Genomic DNA, 9,511 nt, shown 5'->3' with positions numbered 1-9,511 from the left:
ATGGACAACAGAAAGAAACACTGCCCAGTCCTGCACCATCCTCATGATCATTGTTATGCTTGAGCCCATTGTTGCAGCCACTGTGTCAATTCATCTGGTTGAGGGTCTTCCTCTTTTTCGCTGATGCTATACATTACCAAGCATGATGTCCTTCTCCAGGGACTGGTCTCTCTGGATAACATATCCAAAGTGCATGAAACAAAGTCTCACCATCCTTGGCTGTACTTCTTCCAAGACAGATTTGTTCATTCTTCTGGCAGTCCATGATGTATTCAACATTCTTTGCCAACACCATAATTCAAGGATGTCAGTTCTTCTTCAGTCTTCCTTATTCACTGACCAGCTTTCACATGCATATGAGGTGGCTGAAAATACTATGGCTTGGATCAAGCATACCTTAGTCCCCAAAGTGACTTCTTTGCTTTTTAACACTAGAAATACTAATAATTACTAGTATGCTACTAATTCTAGAATACTAGAAATACCATGAAAATACTAGAATTGATAATTACAATAATTGAAATTAAAAATTCACTAGGGAAGTTAAATAGCAGATTTGAGTTGGCAGAAGAAAGAATCAGTGAACTTGTAGATCAAAAGAAATTATTCAATCTGAAGAGCAACAAGAACAACAACAAAAAAAGAGACAAAAATGAGCAGAGCTTCAGAGACCTAGGGACACCGTTAAGCTAACCAACGTACATGTAATGTGAGTACCAGAATGAGAGGAGAAAAAGAAAGGGGCAGAAAAAAAAAATATTTGAAGAAATAAAACCTGAAAACCTCTCAAATCTGATGCAAAGCTTAACTGACACATTCAAGAAGCTCAGCAAATTCTAAATAGGATAAACATCTACATATCACAGTAAAATCATAGTCAAATTGTTGAAAGCCAAGTCCAGGGCCAGCTTTGCTGTCACTATTTAAAAATTCTTACTAATTCATGAACAAGAGGCCCCCTTTCATTTTGCACTGGGTCCTGACAAAGACAAAGGGAAAATCTTGAAAGTGGCAAGAGCAAAATGACTCCTCATTTACAAGAGAACCACAATAATATTAACAGATGACTTTTCATAAGAATGGGGGCTAGAAGGTAGTGGAATGACATATTCAAAGTGCTGAAAGAAAAAAAAAACGAAACCCAGAACTGACTGAGAGAATTTGATGCTTGTAGACTTGCCTTATAAGAAATACTAAAGGAGTCCTTGAGGATGAAAGGAAATAACAGCAAATGGAAGGTAAATGGAATCCCCATGAAGAAATAAAGAGCACCAGTAAAGGTAGTTACATAAGTAAATATAAAAGACATTATAAATACTTTTTTTCCTGTTTTACTATCTAAACTAATCAAAAATATAATTGCATAAAACAATAATTATAAAATTGTATTTTGGGACGTATAAAGAATAAAAATGTAACACACATGATAATTATTGAACAAAGGAAAAGGGAGGAGAAGAAGCTACTGGATCAAGAAAATGCACCAGACAGTAACTTGAATCCACATGAAGAATGAAGAGCACCTAAAATGGTAAACAATAATTGGCGATTTCAATACCTCACTCTTAATAATTAATAAGAACAATGAGACAGAGAACCAGCAAGGCTATAGAAGACTTGGTGACTACAGAACACTCCATCCAACCACAGAATACACATTCTTTTCAAGCACATATGGAACACTTTCCAAGATAGTCTATATACTATGCCACAAAGGAAGTCTCGAAGAATTAAACAAACTTAAAGAATCGAAATATTACAGATTTATTTTACTACCACAATGGAACTAAATTAGAAAGCAACAAATCTGGAAATTAAACAGCACAATTCTAAACAATCCACGAGTCAAAGAAGAAACTACAAGGGAAATTAGAAAATATTTTGAATAGAATAGAGAAAAAAAATATTAAAATTAATGGAATGCAGCTAAACAGCACACATATAGAATTTTGTAGCTTTAAACACACCTCAATAGAAAAGAAGAAAAATCTCAAATCAATAACCTAAACTTCCACTTTAATAAACTAGAAAAGGAAAAGTAAACCAAGCCCAAAGTAATCAGAAAGAATGAAGTAATAAAGATCAGAGTAGAAATCAGAGATATAGAAAGCAGAAAATAGAGGAAAAACCAATGAAACCAAATTTATTCTTTGATAAAAAATAAAAATATTGACAAAACTTTACTAGACTGACAAAGAAAAAATTTGAGAAGACACAAATTACTAAAATCAGGAATGAAAGAGAGGACATCACTATCGACCGTACAGAAATTGAAAAGGTTATAATGAAATACTATGAAGAACTTTATGCCAACAAATTACACAACTTAAATGAAATGGACAAATTCCTAGAAAGATAAAAATGACCAAAACTGACTCAACAAGAAACAGGAAACTGAATAGATCTATAAAAGTAAAGAAATAGAATTAGTCATTTTAAATCTTCCATAAATAAAATTTCAGGCCCAGGTAGCTTCACTAGAGAATTCTATAAATCATTTAAAATAGAAATAATACTATCTTTCATAAATTATCCCAGGAAATGGAGGTGGAAGAAACACTTCCCAAGTTATTCAATGAGGCCGGTATTAACCTGATACCAAAACCGAAGTCATCAGAAGAAAAGAAAACTATAGAACAATATCCCTCATGAATATAGATGCAAAAATCCTCAAGAAAATATTAGCAAATTGAATTCAGCAACATATAAAAAGGATTATACATTATGATCAAGTGGAATTCATCCCAGGAATGCACGGTTAGTTTATTACCCACAAATCATTTAATGTAACACACCATATAAAAAGATACAGTAAAAAAAAAAAAAAAATGATCTCAACAGACACAGAAAAAGCACTGGATAAAATCCAGCACCCATTCATGATAAAAACTCTCAACCAACTAGGAAGGGAAGGAAACTTGCACAATTTGATAAAGAGTGTCTACTAAAAATGTACAGCTAACATCGTACTGTACTTCATGCTGAAAAACTGATTTTTTTTTCCCACGAGATTGGGGAAAACGTGTGAGTGTTAACTCTCACCACTTCTATTTGACATTGTACCATAAATTCTAGCCAGTGCAATCAGGGAAGAAAAAGAAGCAAGTGGCATGCAGATTGGATAGGCTAAAGTAACACTGTCTTTATTCACAGACTCAGGATTGTGTATGTATAATCTTAAAAGAATACACACACACACACACACACACACACACCGACTTACTAGAACAAATAAACAAGTTCAGCAAGGTTGCAGGATAAAAGCTCAACATACGAAAACCAATTCTATTTTCATATGCTAGCAATGAACAGCCCAAAACTAAAATTAAGACGGCGCTGGGTTTTATACGTTCTTGACAGAAAAATGCAGCACCTACAAACTGCACAGCATATGACATATATACTCTGTGAAAACATACACATATATACATGTGCATACACACAACACAGTTACAGAAAACATTGGAAATTGTACAGTAGTTACCTGTAGGTAGTAAAATTATGGATAATTTTAAGTCCTTTTCTTTATAAATAAAATTTTTAACAGTGAACCTCTGTGACCTTTCTATCGGGACACAAATGATGTTATTTCGAACGCTTTAAGTCCTTTAGTTAAGAACATCTCACATTATCTAGATGGTGTCGTGGCTGAACACACAGTAGACATATGTGACGGAATCTTAATACCTGGACTTAGCTTCTACTTCTGTGAAATAAAACTGTTCTCATGCCTTTTAAAAATAGCAATACATTTGAAACTTGACGAAAAACCTTTAAAAGTTGTAAATGCTGATGGAACATTTGAAACATAAATACTGTGTGCAAGAAAAATAAAGTTTGACTTGAGGTTTAACAGCAAAATAAATATATTTGAATACCTCAAGTACAGTCTGAAAGAGACAAATGCAGCCAGAGTATTGTTTAATTTAGACAATACAAGGGTAAGTCAAAAAGTATTGCCACTAGAGTCCCAGTTCACACACGCACACTCTAAACAATACGTGTTTAAACATGTCTCTGTGATCAGTAGATGGATGCAGACAAGTTCTCTCCGTAACACACTTATCTTAGTCTCCTCAGGGTGCCTTAAAAAAAAAAAAAAAAGAAAGAAAGAAAAGGATACTTTTTGTGCCTTGGAGAAAAAAACAATTTTGAGATCAGGGATAATATCAAAATTTACCAAAACTCAAGTGGTATCTTCCCAAATCACTTAAGTTTCGCAACAAGTTAGTGGGAATGCTGCCCCACATAAAACAACAATCTTTAGATGGATCAAGTGTTTTAAGAAAGGTCTGGAAGACCTCGAAGATGAGCCAAGAGATGGAAGGCCGGTCAAAAAGTTATGGCAACTGTTTTTTGTTTTTTTTGGATTCCAAAGGGGTAATCTTGACAGATTTTCTTCAAGGACACAGGGTGATCACTAGGGCTTATTATGAAGATGTTTTTAAGAAAATTAGAAAGTGCGTTGGTGAGAAAAAGTCCAGGAAAGTTGCTCCGCAGAATTTTTTTCCATCGTGACAATGTACCTGCTCATTCTTCAGGGGAGCAAGGGCTGTTCTGAGAATTTCATTGGGAAACCTTACTCTTTTCACCCTACAGCCCAGATCTTGCCCCGTCAGACTTTTTTTTTCCCCAAAACTCAAAGAACATCTAAAAGGAACACCATTTGAGTCTTTTGAGGATGCCGAAACTGCCGTTTCTGACGTGGCATAAATCAAAGAGTGCAGAATTCTTTGGGAAAGGGCTAGAGAGATGGAAATATGCATAAACCTAGATGGAGGATATGTCTAGAAACAATAGTTTCACATTTTGGAAATTTTTGTTTATAAAGGTTTCTATGATTTTGTAGCAATACTTTTTGGCTTATCCTCATATTTGTTTAACTTGTATCCACATAGCTTCATGATAGTTGAAAAAAGCAAAAAAGAAAACAAATATTTTCCTACATCCTAAACAAATTGGCGGAGGCCTGGTTGCGTAACGGTTAAGCGTTCAGCTGCTAACCACAAGGTCAGCAATTCAAATCCATCAGCCGCTCCTTGGAAACCCTATGATGCAGTTCTACTCTGTCCTATAGGGTCGCTCTGAGTCAGAATCAAACTCGACAGGAACGGGAAACAAATTGGCTGGGTATTAATTGAATAGTTTTTGAATGAACTAACGAAACCAATCATTTATTTTGCCACAATGTAAAAACCATGTGTTTTAAAACTAAAATTTTATAAAAGTAATTAGATCTTATGTAACAGCCGTCGTTCGTGTGACTTTAGGTAATAGTCTCTAGTATGTATTTCCTGCTTTACATAATGGTTTTTAACTAGCCCTGTAAAGATGAAAAGTAAAGGTTTAAATTCTACAGAATTGATTTTTTTTATTCTTCCAAAAAGTCTTTTTGTTCCAATAAATAATAGTATTTTTGCAATGATACTGTTTGGAATATAAATGATATACATGCACACAGTGTATAAAATTAAAACGATGTTAAAGCACAGGAAGGGCAGGCTCCTCAAGTCACCACACACAAGCCCAGACTGAAAAACCAAACCCAGTGACCCTATAGGACAGAGTGGAACTGCCCCATAGGTTTCTAAGGCTGTAACCTCTACAGAAAAGGAGCCCTGGTAGAGCAGTGGTTAAGCACTGGTCTGCTAACCGAAAGGTCAGCAGTTTGAACTCACCAGCTACTCCGAAGGAGAAAGATACGGCAGTCTGTTTCCATAAAGAGTAAAAAAAGAGCCTTGGAAACCCTATGGGACAGTTCTACCCTGTCCTACAGGGTCATTAGGAGTCGGGATCGACTCGATGGTGATAGGAATCTTCATGCGAGCAGACAGCAATATCTCTCTTCCTTGGAGCAGGATGGTGGATTAAAACCATTGATCTTCATGCTAGCAGTGCTTAACTACTATACCACCGAGGCCAGGGTCTGGAAAATTGATCTTATTTGCTTACCCAGCATTGATAAAACTCAGGGGGGAGTGACCCCTCTAACTAAACTTACAAGAGACTGGTAACCAGAATGTCATTGTGTTTATTTACAAGGTGGGATATCCCTTTCTTGGGAATGGGTTATGTATCTCCATTCGCCAGTGTATCCTGTTTCCCCGCATTAAGTTACTGGCAAACTGAATTGGTAATCAAAAGATTGTTTAATTCTGAATCAGAATCACAGTGTAAAAACTGGATGGGCTCAAAGATTTTTCATTAGGGTGAGGGAAAAGCCCAAAGAACTAACTCTTCTCCCACAAGAGTATGTCTTTCTAGGGATGGAAAACTCATGTCCACCAGATAGACATATTGAAAAGTACTGCATAAACCATATCGAATGCATATACTGTCTGTGGTGGATGTCTAGTTTCCATATTTTAGAACAAGAAGCCATCTTAAGTCTCTTTTGAAATACGATAGCAAATAAATAAAATTAATTAAAATACCTTAATTATAATGGACTCCACAGTGAACACCACCCTTCTAGTACTCAGTCATGATTTCATGTAGTTAGGTTCCACTGTGATTATTTTGCAGCCTTCTTTAGAAAAAAAAAAATTTTTTTTTTTTTTAGGAAAGTTTTTGAGGATGACCTTGATTTGACTTGGCTATGTCCCAGGTTCCCTTCGTAACACATCGACAAACTGACTCTTGGGACATGTTATGACTCTGCAAGCTATTACAAGCTGATTCTAAGTTTTTGAAATGTCATTATGTGGGGGTAACAAATTCAGAAAACCAGTTATCCATTAGGCTTTAAGTTCCCCTTGCAAATCTTATTATTCTATTTTAGATATAATTTTAGTAGGGACTTTGGTTAATGCTTGGCCCCATTTACAAACCCAGTTAATTAAGTACTATATAAGTAGTGTACTTTTTTTTTTTTTGAGCCATTTAAAACTAAGTTGTAGTTATCATGACATTTCAGCCTTAATGCCTCTTGAGAACAAGGAATTTTTCTATACAACTGCAATGTCATCTTATTCAAGAAAACTAACACCGATAGAATAATATCTAACAAGAAGTCTGTATTCAAATTAAGGTAATTACTCTAAAATATCTTTTAGGTGTTTGTTTCTTTTTTAAATCTAGGATCCAAACAGGAATCATGAATTTCATTTGGTTGTCAAGTCTCTTCAGTTTCCTTAAATCTGCAAGAGTCCCCTGTTGGTTTTTGCTTTTGTGACATTGATATTTTTGAAGAATCAGGGCACTTATCTTGTATAATGTCCCACAATCCAGATTTGTCTTATTTCTTCATGATTATATCCAGTTTAATTGTGGTAAGAATACTACGAGCTATATTTTGTACTTCCAGTGACATCCATGACATGAGGAAGAACATAATATTGTCCCATTATTGGCGATGCTAATTTTGACCACAGGTTTAAGGTGGCGTTCACTATATTTATCCACGTAAAAGTATCTTTTCTCCTTTATAATTAAGTGAGGTGATACTTTCAGAACAAGTGAATATCTCATTACCTAACAACTTTTCACCCAATGGTGAAAATACCTGAGTCAGATTTGGTGGTTTCAAAAAGATGCTTTCTTTATTCTTTCCTCTGAAAATTTTTTTTGTTGGCATTCTACTGTAAAGAAGAGCTTTTTCTGCACTCTCCCCTTCCCACTTTTTCTTTGAGGATTGCTATGAACTTGGATTTGTTTTTGACCCAGTGGTACCATCTTATTCTTTTGATAGTCAAATTCTGCCAAATTCAGCCAGTAAGAATCCTTTTAAGCTGACTCATGTGTTCTTTTGAATTATCCCAATCCTTCTTCAAGCAATTCCTTACTTTCTGGCAGACTGACCTTCCCATTCCTGCTCCTAGAATTAGCAATTTTTCTAATTCTTTTTAGTGGGATATTAAATTTAGAAATCAAAACTTGGGTGCTTTTTTTATGGTCAGAGGCTGACCTTTTCTGACCTCATCTATAATTCTGTAGGAACCTTACTTTAGAACTCAATGTACTGACAGCATATGCTGTATGTTTGAAAATAGCGAGCATATTGTGGGAACTCTGGACAATAATAATTAGCTATTTTTACCAGTTCATCAAGTTGGTCTCATGTGGATGATATAACAAAGGTAAATTAGTGGAACTGAGAAGTAGAGGAGAGCTTTTAAACCATGATGACCATTCAGACAGTCCTAAACTATTTTGTGTCTTTTAGAATGTATAATAGATGATCACTATATCAGAATGCTTTTGGTTGCAAGTAAATAAAGCTCCAACCCAAATGGCTTAAAGAGTATATTATTTATCTTAAGACAAATTAAAGAAAAATGTATTAAAAAAAAGTCCGGAGGTAGAGAAAGCGCCAGACTTTGTATAATCAAGACTATGGCTTCCTTTATTTGCAATTTTCTGGCAATTACAGTCCTCTTTGGTAACTCTTATGGTTGAAAATGGCCCACCGCAGCAACTGGGCAACATGTTTTCTCTTTCAAGCCCAGGGAAAGAGAGAAAAGATCTCTGTAGTAGATCACTAAAAAATGGCCACAAATCCCTGTATGTGTGCCACTTTGCAATATGACTTTTTCCATTAAGAGGTAGCGTCTGTTTTTTTCACTCCCTGAATCTGGGCTTGGCCACGTGACTTGCTTTGGTCAATGAGATATTAGCAAACATGACATAAGCAGGGATTGAGAAAGTTTTGCACATTGGGGGCTTGCCCTCACTTGCTGAGATCACCGTGGAAAGAAGCTCAGACTAGCTTCCGGGAGCATGAGAAACCATGGAGAGACAGGCTCTATCCATCCCTGCTGTCCCAGTCACCCCAGACATATGGATAGGACCATTCCTGACCATTCAGCCCTAATCAAGTTGGTTTAGACTAGAACTATCATTGGGCCAGTCCAGAGCCTTGAGCTAAATGTTTATTGTTTTAAACCACTAAGTTTTGGGATAGTTTCTTACGTAGCGAAAGGTAACTGATAAACCTTTCCTGTATGTGGAAACATGGAATGAAAGTTTTTGGTTTTTTTCTTAATTTGATTAGGTCTATTTAGGTCATATGCCAACCTGCATATCTCTTTTGATCAATAACATTTTCCAGGGAAATATCATGGGCTGATTGACAAAAATCTGGATTTCTGAACCAACTGGCAAGGAGTATGGAATATCCTGATTGGTCTGCTTATCAAAATCTGGCAAGGGTGTCTCCTGAGCCACATAGGCTCTTTGTGAGAAGGTTGGATACTACAAAATCAAGCTCCTTTTACAAGGAAGAAAGGGTGAGAGATAGTAGATTTCAAGCTGGGTTGATAATCAACAGCATTCACTCATTTGATGTACCCATGTATCACGGATTGAATTGTGTCCCCCAAAAATATATGTCAACTTGGCTAGGCCATGATTCCCAGTACTGTGTGATTGTCCACCATTTTGTCATCTGATGTAATTTTCCTATGTGTCATAAATCCTGCCTCCATGATGTTAATGAGGCAGGATTAGAGGCAGTTAATGTTAAGATTAGTCTGTGTTTTAAGCCAATTGCTTTTGAGATATAAAGGAGAAA

The sequence above is a fragment of the Loxodonta africana genome, chromosome 11 (genome assembly GCF_030014295.1).
Source record: "Loxodonta africana isolate mLoxAfr1 chromosome 11, mLoxAfr1.hap2, whole genome shotgun sequence".
In the NCBI taxonomy this organism is placed as follows: Eukaryota; Metazoa; Chordata; class Mammalia; order Proboscidea; family Elephantidae; genus Loxodonta; species Loxodonta africana.
The sequence above is the reverse complement of the archived record's forward strand: the minus strand, read 5'-3'. Positions refer to the sequence as shown.